At 48.1% G+C, this 12822-nt stretch overlaps 1 protein-coding gene across 3 annotated transcripts in view; it reads left to right on the forward strand.

Annotated features, from left to right (window-relative positions):
* The first annotated feature begins 11608 nt into the window (after positions 1-11608).
* LOC127001697 (galactoside alpha-(1,2)-fucosyltransferase 1-like) overlaps positions 11609-12822 on the forward strand; it is a 34674-nt gene continuing 33460 nt past the window's right edge. Inside the window, exon 1 of one of the 3 annotated variants that reach the window (XM_050866733.1) lies at positions 11609-12822. This exon is cut by the window's right edge and continues 1171 nt beyond it. The gene's annotated coding sequence lies outside the window, so the exon portion shown is untranslated. The other 2 variants (XM_050866732.1, XM_050866735.1) reach the window with 2 other exon arrangements.

The following is a 12822-nucleotide window of genomic DNA, read 5'->3' on the forward strand; positions in this document are numbered from 1 at the left end:
GTGTCAGCCACGTGGCCCATGACAAGTATATCAAGGCTCATGACGCCCAGGAAGCAGCGTCCCTCCCTGTAGGCAAGGGTCAGGCGATGAAGGGATATGTAGGTAATAGAAAGACTTCCCAAACTGCTGTCGATAATGTTTTACAGCGATAAGTATCGTTAAATCCATCCATCACAGCAGCAACACTCAAAGAGAAGCACCAGACTTGTGTGAAGTCTCTCAGTAACCTCTGAGCGCTGCCGCGGCCGCCTCTCAAGGTCGTCAGCAGCCCGCCGTGACACGCCTATAGTTATCATAGGCTACGTGGGTTACTGTCAACTTACTGAGTGCCTATACTGAGACAGTGGCTGATCGTAAGGCTAATAATAATCTCCTGTCACCTTACGGCACGTTCCAACGGCCGGTGACCAAATTATGGTTAAGGATAAGGGCGTAATGGTGGGTTGGCGATACCTGTTGATGTAGACACATACCGTCTCTTATTTATTTTCCTAGAGCTCGCTGGCTGCTGGCTCCCTGCTGGCTGTTAGGGGAAAGTGTGCAGATCTGACACAAGTGTGCTCAGTTTCATTGGACGACCCGTATGGCTGTGAAACAGAAATACAAAAGAGAGCGTGTGTTAGCGTTTGAAAAGCGCGGGGAAAACAGGGACAATAATGGCGTTCAAATTTTAGGTTGTCGGGACTCTCTCTATCAAGGGACTCTACCCGGACCTCGCGCGGAGTCCGTCCAGAGATGAACTCAAGTTAACTTTTGGGTCTGTAACGGCGGTGGTGGTGCCAGTCCAGTGATGTTGAATATTCTACATATTGTTGTGCTGGAAGCTTCCCCCGGCGACCATAGGCCTCTAGAAGGCTCCCGGAGAAGCGAGCAAGGGGGCGGGGAGCAAGGCGAGCCGTCCGCGCCCCGCGGGGCGCGGCCAGGCGCCAGGCGGGAAGTGTTGCCAACTCGCATATATTTTTGCTACATGTTCTTGTATGATCTAAAATATACTGTAACATTCTAGACTGTACTGTTCTGGATATATATAGGAGAAGAGTGCGAGAGAGGGCCAGTCCCAGTCATAGTAAGCCCTGTTTCGCCTGAGTTTATCCCCGCAAGAAGTTCCGCCAGCCCCATGAGTCTGCTGGGTTCGCCTGTTAGAAAGAACCCTCAGGAGTTTGATGGCAAGGTCTCCTGGGAGGCTTACCGCGCTCAGTTTGAGCTGTTGGCAGCTCGGAACGGATGGGATGACCAAGAGTGCGCGGTGCAGCTGGCCACTAGCCTGAAAGGGGCGGCGCTGGAGGTCCTTGCTCAGCTCGACAATGCGACAAAGGGCAGCTACAGCGGGCTGGCACAGGCGCTGGAGCAACGATATGGGACCAAGCACCAGAACGAGCTCTTCAGGGTTAGGTTCAGAACCCGCAACAGGAGGCGCGGCGAGTCTCTTCAGGAACTCGCTCAGGACCTTGAGAGCATGGCGCACAAGGCATACCCAGGTGCAACCCCCGACCTGCTGACGGTTTTGCTGCGTGATCAATTCATCGATGCCCTGGACAGCCTTCAGCTGAAGATACAAGTGAATCAAGCTAAGCCAACATCAATGCAAGAAGCTCTGGCACGTGCCATGGAGTTTGAGTCCTTTGTTAGGTCTAGCTTGTCAAGCTTCAGGGACGACTCGACTTCTGGCTTTAGGGCACGAAAGGGCGCTGTCAGCGACACAGACAGGTTCCAAGGAACGTGTTGGTACTGCGAGAAGGTTGGGCACAAGGAGAACGAATGCTATAAGAGGAAGAAAGAATATGAAGGTGGCGTTAAGAAGAAGCCCAGAGAAGGACCCAAGTGCTGGACCTGTGGAGAAAAGGGGCACTGGAAGAAAGAGTGTCGGAAAACTGTGCCCCTGGCGAGGGACCACCACTCGGGAAACTAAGGAGGACTGGTTCACGGGGGCAACGACCAGTCTGTCCTGTACATGCCCCGAAGATGTCAATGTGCAGGAGAACCATCATGACGAGCTGCCAAGTGGAGGGCAAGGTTGACGGAGTGTTGTGGCCTGTGGTCGTCGACACAGGCTCGGAACGCACATTGGTGCGGCCTGACGTGGTGAGTCATCGTCGGCTTCCTAAGACGTCGCATCGACTGTGCGGAGTCACTGGACACTATGCAGAGCTCAGAGGCCCAGTGGACGTGAAGTTTGAGCTCGGAGGAAAGGAAGAGTCCCTCTCTGTGTACGTGGCCGACATGGACGACCCCTGCATCCTAGGTATGGATTATCTTGTCTCCCACAGGTGCGAGCTGGACTTTCGCGCTAAGCAGCTGACTGTAGGAGGAAGGAGGGTGCCACTGACGACTGTGAACAAGGAAGACCTGCCAGTGACGGTCAAGCGCACCACCATTATCCCTGCGAGGTCGGAGATGGTGTTACCCTGTCAAATTACGGGTGCCCACCCGGCTAGCCTCTGTGTGGTAAAGAGTGGAAGTCGATGTCCGGTAGAAAACGGGGTGATTGTAGGCAGTACTTTGGTAAACCCTGCTGCAGCGGAAGTGCCTGTCGTCGTGGCCAATGTCTCCTTCAGCCCAAAGAAAACAGAACAAGGGACCATGGTGGGGTTGTGCCAAGAGATCGACCAGGAACTGAGAACCTGTGTCTGCAGGAGAACCCTGACGAAGCCCCAGGAGGAGCTGCCCGACTACCTGCGCGACCTGTTTGACAGGAGCTCCAAGTGTCTAGAGGAGCCCCAAGTGGAACAGCTCAGGGAGCTTCTCGTGAGGAATGCAGATGTGTTTTCCACAGGAGACCTGGACTTGGGGTGTACGGACCTGGTAGAGCACCACATCGACACAGGTAGCCACCGCCCAGTGAAGCAAGATCCTCGAAGGATGGCACCAGCCCGTCGCAAGGAGATGGATGAGGTGATGGATGATCTCCGGCAACAGGGGTTAATCGAGCGGTCCAGCAGCCCGTGGGCGTCTGCTGTAGTGCTCGTCAGGAAAAAGGACGGTTCCCTCAGGTGCTGCGTAGACTACCGAGCCCTCAACGATCTCACCATCAAGGATTCATACCCACTCCCACGGATCGACGACACGCTCGACGCTTTGATGGGCTCCAAGTGGTTTTCAACACTGGATATGAAGTCTGGGTATCACCAAGTCAAAATGGCGGAACAGGACAAAGAGAAAACAGCCTTCTCCTACGGTCAAGGCCTGTGGCAGTTTAAGGTCATGCCCTTTGGCCTGTGCAACGCGCCGGCCACGTTCGAGCGGCTGATGGAGAGGGTGCTGGAGGGACTTCACTGGAAGACGGCACTGATCTACCTCGACGACGTGATTGTCTTTGGCCAGACCTTCGAGCAGGAGATGGAAAGGCTATCAGAGGTTTTCGCCCGGTTTAGAGCTGCACACCTTAAGCTCAGCCCGAAGAAATGCTGTCTGTTCCAAAAGGAGGTCCAATACTTGGGACACATCGTGAGCGAGGCTGGAGTACGCACTGATCCTGAGAAGGTGGCTGCGGTAAGGGACTGGCCGACACCCACCAACGTGAAGGAGCTGCGGAGCTTCCTCGGGTTGTGCTCATACTACCGCAGGTTTGTGAAAGGCTTCGCTACGATTGCTGCACCACTGCACCTCCTGACGAAGAAGGGGCGCAAGTTTGAGTGGACAGCGGAAACTCAAGTTGCCTTTGATAAGCTCAAGGAGGCCCTCATCAGCTCGCCCGTACTCACCTACCCAGACCCCTCTAAGCCTTTTATACTGGATTGTGATGCCAGTGATGAGGGGACTGGTGGAGTGCTGTCCCAGGCATGTGCCGACATGGAACGGGTTGTGGCCTACTTCAGCAAGAAGCTCACTCCAGCCGAGAAAAACTATTGCGTGACCCGGAAAGAACTCCTGGCAGTAGTCAAGAGCCTTGACTTTTTCCATGCTTACCTGTACGGTGCAACTTTCACCATCCGCACGGATCACGCTGCATTGCGGTGGCTGAAGTCACTGAAAAACCCTGAGGGCCAGCTTGCTCGCTGGATAGGTAAACTAGAGCAGCATCACTACACTATTGTGCACCGATCTGGACTAACACACGGTAACGCGGACAGTTTGAGACGGCGCCCCTGCCTACCTGAGTGTCAACATTGACTCCAGAGGGAAAGCGTCCAGAATATGTGCCGCCGCACTACAGTGAAACAGACAGCGGAGGTGCCATGGGAAGACTTGGGAAAACTGCAACGGGAGGACCGAGATCTGAGACCAATTATGGGGTGGCTGAGTCAGTCGTCAACGCGACCTGGGTGGGAAGTAACCTCGAGAGAAAGCCCTACCACCAAGAATTACTGGACTCAGTGGGACACTCTTCGGATGGACAACGGGGTGTTGCAGCGACGCTGGGTCTCTCATGATGGTCTTGACCACTACTGGTCCACGGTGCTACCTATGAAGTCACGGGAAGGCGTCTTGAAAGAAATGCACGACAGCATCACCAGCGGACACCTTGGGGTAAAGAAAACACTGAGTCGCCTGCGCCAAAGGTTCTACTGGGTTGGCATGAGGAAGGACGTGGAAGAATGGTGTCACGCGTGTGAGGTGTGCTGTGCAAAGAAGGGCCCCAAGAAGCGCCACCGTGCCCCATTGCAACTATACCAGGTTGGAGCCCCCATGGAACGGGTATCAGTGAATATAGCAGGACCCTTGCCTCTGACGACAAACGGAAATAGGTACATCTGCGTCACAATGGATTACTTCACCAAGTGGCCGGAAGCCTACGCCATCCCTGACCAGGAAGCCACTACCATCGCTAAGGTATTGGTGGAGGAGTTCTTCTGTCGCTTCGGTGTGCCTAACGAGCTCCATTTCGACCAGGGAAGGAATTTTGAGTCAACAGTCCTTGCTGAGTGCTGCAAGCTCCTGGGTATCAAGAAGACCCGGACCACCCCTCTGCACCCACAGTCAGATGGAATGGTGGAGAGGTTTAATTGGACGTTGGGCCAGGAGTTGGCCAAGCAGTGCAACAATGATCAGTCTTCATGGGATCAGAAGCTGCCTGCGCTCCTCATGGCCTACAGGTCTGCCGCCCACGAGACTACGGGGTATTCACCGGCAAAGCTGATGTTTGGACGTGAGCTGCGATTGCCGGTGGACCTACTGACAAGAAGGCCTCCTGGGGAAAGCCTTCCAAGGGACGCCTCCAGTTTTGCCCGTCAACTAGAGGAACGGCTGGAAGAGGTGCACCATCAAGTCCGTGGTGCCTTGAAGTTCTCCGGGGAGGCCATGAAGCGCGGTTACAATATGAGGGCAAGCCACGTCGACTTCAAGGAAGGAGACCAAGTCTGGCTTTACAACCCGCAGAGGAAGAAAGGACAGTCTCCGAAGTTACAGAGCCCCTGGGAAGGCCCTTATACTGTGCTAGAACGCCTCTCCGACGTGACTTACCGAATCCGGAGAACGGAAAGGACCAAGCCGAAAGTTGTCCACGTCAACCGCCTATGGAAGTACCACGGTCCGGGAAACTACACCTGGAACAACTACAGACACCCAGCAGCCGACGAAAACGCAAGGGACGTCCAGGACCGAGAGGAGGTCGACGACGACATAGGCCTTCTGGACCTTTCAGCCGAGGGAGATAACCTCCCGGCTTCGGCAGATGTTCCAGGGACACCCCAAGAAGCGGACGACGACGAGGCGCACCAGGAGATATACGCGCAGGAGACACCGAGCAGAAGACAGAGACAACGCAGGCGTCCACAGCGATACGACGATTATTATGTTTTTGATTAATTCTCTTACGTTTGTATATAGTTAAGTGTGTGATCGGGACGATCACAATTAAGAGGGGGGGATAGTGTTGTGCTGGAAGCTTCCCCCGGCGACCATAGGCCTCTAGAAGGCTCCCGGAGAAGGGAGCAAGGGGGCGGGGAGCAAGGCGAGCCGTCCGCGCCCCGCGGGGCGCGGCCAGGAGCCAGGCAGGAAGTGTTGCCAACTCGCATATATTTTTGCTACATGTTCTTGTATGATCTAAAATATACTGTAACATTCTAGACTGTACTGTTCTGGATATATATAGGAGAAGAGTGCGAGAGAGGGCCAGTCCCAGTCATAGTAAGCTAGTGGTAAATGAAGAGTCCGAGTGAAGTGTACTACTAAGGAAGAATATTAAACTACAGAAGCTGTGCAAAGTGTTTACATATCTCCCTCCCATGGAGTCTCCTGACGGCGACACGGAACCCAAGTAACACGTCCGGCATAACAATATCATGAAAATATGAAATAGAAGTACTTAGCTACAAAATACAAGAAGTCGTTGTGGTTAATGCTGTCCATATGTTTGTCAACAAATGATGAGAGATGGACTGACGGAGTGGATCATTCCTGACTGGCGGCCGCTGTTTCGCTGACGTCATTTTGACGTCATTAACGTCAACGGATCCGTCAAGACGAAAAGTGAGAACCCCGCCTAAAGGTACAAGCCAGCAGTTCGGTATCGTTTCGGTATAGCAAATTAACGATGGACAGTTGATGGCTCTCGCTGGCTCAAAGGCAAAGGATGACACATCCACACACGCGCATTTTTTGATGAATCAGCATGTATGATGGGGATCGGGGTGCTGTAGGAGGCGAGGAAGGTGGGGTTCCCACTATTCCGTCTTGACGGATCCGTCAACGTTAATGACGTCAGCGAAACAGCGGCCGCCCGTCAGGGATGATCCAGTCCGTCAGTCCATCGCCCGTCATTTGTTGACAAACATATGGACAGCATTAACCACAACGACTTCTTGTATATGTTATTTTGTAGCTAAGTACTTCTATTTCATATTTCCATGATATGTAGAATATTCAACATCACTGGACTGGCACCACCACCGCCGTTACAGACCCAAAAGCAAGGATTATATACTATAAGGATAGCTCACTAAGCTTTTGTTTTACCCACAATGCACCGCGGATGACGTCACAAATGTAAACGAATGGTGCTCGGCGGCAAACTGGTTCACTTCACTATGTTCTCACCGTAGCGTGCTCAGTGAAAATGGTGATTTGTGGTGTATATGGGTGTTACAGTGGCTCAACTGCGGAAAGTCGTCAAGGTGTTAAGTTCATTAGGTTTCCAAGAGACAAACACACCTTGAAGAAGTGGATTATGGCCTGCAAACGAAAAGATAAAGTGAAAGTGAGTCTGCGCGGGTGAGGTCCAAACATTTTCCAAGAAAGTGATAACATTAAAGAAAAGCCAATAAAGCTCTATAGTGAAAGTTTGGTAAAGGTAAATTCATTTAGTTAATAATTTGCGTAAATATTATACAATATATATGTATGTATAAAAAAAAAAAAAGCTTTCATTATATATGACAGGATTAGTTACCCCTGCAAATTAAGTTGTAGAAAACTAATGTTAATAAAAGTTAAGAAAACGTAAGCATCGATGGTAAACAGAGCAATATATCTGAACCTTGTTTACCATGTTTTTCACATTATTTATATTATTGTATACTATTAGCCAACACAACAGCTGCACAATTTAATTACTTATCCTTAGCAATCAAAAAAGCGCAAAATCTGACCATGAATAAGAATAAATAAGGGTTTTCTAGTACATTTTATACCGTGAGGGCAGGGTGCGAGTGAACCAGATGACACACCGCAGTCATGACGTCATCGATGACGTTTCAGTGAGCTATCCTTATAGTATATAAACCTTGCCCAAAAGTTAAGTAACTTGAGTTCATCTCTGGACGGGCTCGGCGCGGGGTCCGAGCTCCGTTGATGACGTCACTGACGGTCGACGGATCCGTGAAAACGGAATAGTAACGGTGAAAGGAAGACGTATCACCCTTCTGCCCACCTTGATCCCTCCTCAATATCGGCAACCCTAATACCCTCCTTCATATTATTCGTAACGTTGACATTTGCTGATGATCTGCATCTTTTAGAATTTAGGTAAACAATTGAAATATGCCAATGTTCTCTTGGTTGCTTCCATGCTTTTGCCATCATTTCTAGTTGCGTCGATCTCATCCATGTTCAAATTCATGTTTTGTCATTTCTGCCAACTATGTGCTCTGGTCATCCCTTTTGATTAAGATTTTCATATCTTAGGCTGGGTTCACATGAGACACTTTTAGTGGTCAGTGGCCGCCACAAAAAGTGGCCACCACAAAAAATGGTCGCCACGAAAAATGGTGGGTAGGTGCACCATGCACACGAGCCACTAATGAGGTCAGCACGTGGCGTTATGGATCTCGTACAGGCAGCAGCTGTCTGTGCTCTCTTGGCAAAAAGCGCTGCAGAAAGTACTGCCATAGGTTCACCCCATATATACTTAGCAACAGACTACTGCGTGTAGCATTCCAGACATTATTTACTGAGCTAAAAGAACACGATATTTTTTTTTTACTACTTCAGGTCACAGGATAGGTTTAATCATCTTATGAATATAATTGGTCCACGTATAACACGTCAGGACATCAACATGAGAAATTGTGTCCCAGACTCCCAGTAGAAGAAAGACTTGCGGTAATTTTAATATAAGACTGAACATGAAGAATATTAAGTCACATTAGATGTAATTTATTGACATAATTCAGCAGTCTTTGCGGTTACATAACATTTACCCCTTTCTACTTCCGGGTAATAACTTCAGTAATTAATCCATATCAGAATCAATTAACATGCAAACCTGTGAAACGAAATGAAACATTAGTTCTGAAAGCATATAAGAGCTTATCCATTATATCCTGAATACAAGTTATGGGTGAAGGTCAGGTGTTCAAGTGTCAAGACAGAGGGAAAGCGGCGTGTGGCAGGGTGGTGGCCACTGATAGTGGCTCGTGTGCACGCTGCCATTTGAAACAACGGTATCTATCCCTGGCCACTGTGGCCGGCGAGCGTGCACACGAGCCACTATCGGTGACCACCACCCTGCCACCCGCCGCTTTCCCTCTGTCTTGACACTGACCTTTATGAATTTTAACTATCATATTATTATATCACTCAGGCTAGACATACAATAATGCCGTACAATTAGAATATCTGGGAGTACCGAGGACTGGACCAAAGAGTTTGGATTCATTGCTAATACATACATATATATATATATATATATATATATATATATATATATATATATATATATATATATATATATATATATATAATTTTTTTTTTGTTGCCTATTGCGCCGGTAGGCATCTTCCCGGTGGGGCCTGATGGTCGGCCCAAGGCTTCTTCCAGGTGGGGCCTGATGGTCGGCCCAGCCCGTTCTGGCGTAGGCGAGTATTTATAGTGGCGCCATCTTGCATCGGCTCATGCTGCCCCCCGGAACTAGTTCTTGATTCGCTTTGACGGCTTCCTCTAGAGTCCGGGTTGATGGGTGGTCTTCAGGACAGCATGTGGGTAGTTTTGAGCCACTCGGCGGTGACTGAAAAATACGAGTGGTAGCGTGAGGATTCGAACCCGCGTCGTCCATCACGCGGCGAATGTGGGTCCAGTACGCTACCAGTTCGGCCACCGCCTCTATATATATATATATATATATATATATATATATATATCTATATATATATATATATATATATATATATATATATATATATATATATATTGTATATCATAATCATCGATATGCATTGTCCTCCATTTTGGAAATTTGGAAATGGCCACCCTATGTCATAATGATGTATAATTATGACTTCACGCATAACCTGTGTTTAGGATATGATGGATAAGCTCTTATATGCTTTCTGAATAAATGTTTCATTTCGTTTCACAGTTTTGCATATTAATTGATTCTGGTGTGGATTAATAGGCGCACCTAACATTACCAAATGTGGGGTACAAACTTGGCGGAGGGACTGATTTTTGGGCGCCATTAAAGGTAATGGCTAAAGAGTAGCTTAGCCGGATATTTTGTTTTTATTTATTAATGATCCACGAGACATCCTAGAGTTAAATCAAAGTATGTGCTTATCTTTGTATTCATTCATACACACACTGGTAATATTTCTGTGGAGTCTGATTCACTTATTAGAGTGAAATTCTATTGTGATAAACATTCACAAATTCGTGTCACTAGTAAAAATGAAACTAGTAATTAAAGTTTTGCCACCATGAAATATACACAAATAGATAAATATGAAAGCTCACGAAGTCACAATAAGTGACATTACCTGCTTTGCGCAGTAAAAGTATGCTATTTTAGGTATCTGACACTCGCAATATGGCAGGCTGCTGCTGCCTCGGCCACAGATTATTGCCAGATTGTCATACGCAGCCCATTATATTTCCCGACTTCCTGCCCCAAAACTGTTTTCTGGGCTCCAAAAACGAAACTAATTTATAGTTATCGTTAAAAGAGTAAGATCCTGATGTTTCTTGACAATAGTTAGGCGTCAGAAACCGTTAAATACTATGCTCTGAGTACGACAATCTGGCAACGGTGGCTATACGTATTTTCATATTATTGTTCTGTTGTTTATTGAATGTTGTGTTCAAGGAAAAGAATACTCATAATTTTAGTTAGTTTTTTGGTTATAAGGATTCTTTACGAAATACAAGTATAACATTACCTTCTTTTACTTAGGAAACGTCCTGAATCCTGGATCGGCTATGGTATTGTTAGGTGCGCCTATTACAGATTGTGGTACTTATCTTTACCCGAAAGTAGAAAGTGGAAATGTTATGTAACCGCAAAAACTACTGAATTATGTCAATAAATAACATCTAATGTGACTTCATATTCTTCATGTTCAGCATTAATTACATGAAGATTACCGCAAGTCTCTCTTCTACTGGCACACACTTCCTCATGTTGATGTCCTGCCGTGTTATACGTGGACCAATTCCTGTCATAAGATGATCAAAGCTGTTCTGTGACTTCCTGAAGTAGTCAAAAAATTTATCAGGGTGCTCTTTTAGCTCTGTAAATGATGCGTGGAATGCTACACGCAATAATCTGTTGCTAACTATGGGGTGAACCCAGTACTTTCTTCTACGCTTTTTGCCAAGAGAGCACAGACAGCTGCTACCTCTACGAGATCCGTAACGTCACGTACTGACCTCGTTAGTGGCTGCCACCGAGTGACTCGTGTGCATGGTGCACCTACTCACCTTTTTTCGTGGAGACCATTTTTTGTGGTGGCCACTGACCACTAAAAAGTGTCTCGTGTGAACCCAGCCTTAGCCTTTATAAGATTAATTTCTTTAATTTACTGTTACTGTTCATTGGTGACGTTCCTCTTACTCGTAGTGTTGCTTCCACTACACCTTCACTTACTTTTGTCATTTGCTTCCTCGATATTTCCTTCAGCGCTATCAAAAAGATTAGATAACTTAGGATTGCTTGAAGTGTGTGTGTGTGTGTGTGTGTGTGTGTGTGTGTGTGTGTGTGTGTGTGTGTGTGTGTGTGAGCACCTGCAACTGTCTGAATTAGTTTCATTAGCAACAATAATTTTTACGTGTGTGTGTGTGTGTGTGTGTGTGTGTGTGTGTGTGTGTGTGTGTGTGTGTGTGTGTGTCAATAAATTTTACGTGTGTGTGTGTGTGTGTGTGTGTGTGTGTGTGTGTGTGTGTGTGTGTAAACAGACCGACATTATCACTTGTGGTAATCTCACCTGCAAGCTGCACCGCATCACAGCTCCAGGTGATCAGTCCTCGACGTGTCACCGAGTCGTGTGTATGCGTTCAGTGCGTCCTATCACATTGTCAGGGCAACATAAGAGCCTCGCACCACGAATGGCCGGTCCCATTCAGCACACTACGACCTCCTGAACTGTGTGTATACAATCAGCCAATCAATCGTGTCTTCCACCCTTTGACGCCAAACCCAGGGGTTCCTCCTAGGAAGTCTCCATGTAGTGGTCCGAACTTGGGGTACAAGATAACCCAGTGATTTGAGTGGTAAATTAGGAGAAAAGGGGAGGGGGAAGCAAGTGGGTTGAGGACTCGACGTACTATTATAAGGGGTATCTTTTGGATAGCTGCCACCACCCCAACGATCTAAGGAAACTAACAACCATATCCCCGTCAAGCGACGTTTCCCTACCTTGCAGGTTTGCCAGGTCAAAACCTTCCGTGAAACACTCTCATCTGGTAACACTGCAATCAAGAGCATTCGGTTAACGGAAATCGGTGTCCTTAACATTTTCTATATGCAGGAATCTATGCCTTCCCTTATTAACATGGCCACCGTAGTTAATTCTATGATGTTTTCATTAATTTGATTGCATAAACAAACAAACTAACCGAACAAACTTGTCACATCCACATAGGAATAAGCAAAAACCAGCTGTATCATACTCTTAAGTTTATTTAATCTCACAAGCAAGAAAAATATGCTGGAATGAAGAATTCAGTCATTAGTCCACGCACACAGCTACCTAGCTAAATGTCTTAAAATACCTTAGACAAGACAATACTTATCAACCAGTAGATGGGCGCGCCTGGAGCCGCCCGCAGATGCCACGTGGTCCTCACGCCCACGATGGAGTCCCCTAGGATCCAAAACATGCACGCCGCTTCAAAAAACACTCGCAAAGTGCTCCTCCAGCAAACACGCCTCTGGTAACCTCCTAGGGCCGCCTCTGCCTGAAACACACAGTCGAGGTGACTTGTGGATGCTTGCAAGGTAGGAAGACCCACCACGATGTAACACGTGGAGCCGAGAGGAGAGAAGGCACGTCCGCCAGCAGACTGCAGAGAGGTCACACCAAGATGAGAGCGGGGCCCGGGCTTCAAGCTGGGTCGCCCTCGCCCTCGCTTGCCCGGCGGGCAAGATTTACATAGATTTACATAGAAAATCAGACCACACAGACCCCATGGTCCAGACTTGGTGGTCTGTCCTTAAACCTAAGTGATTTTACA

This window comes from Eriocheir sinensis, chromosome 21, assembly GCF_024679095.1.
Source record: "Eriocheir sinensis breed Jianghai 21 chromosome 21, ASM2467909v1, whole genome shotgun sequence".
NCBI classification, from domain to species: domain Eukaryota; kingdom Metazoa; phylum Arthropoda; class Malacostraca; order Decapoda; family Varunidae; genus Eriocheir; species Eriocheir sinensis.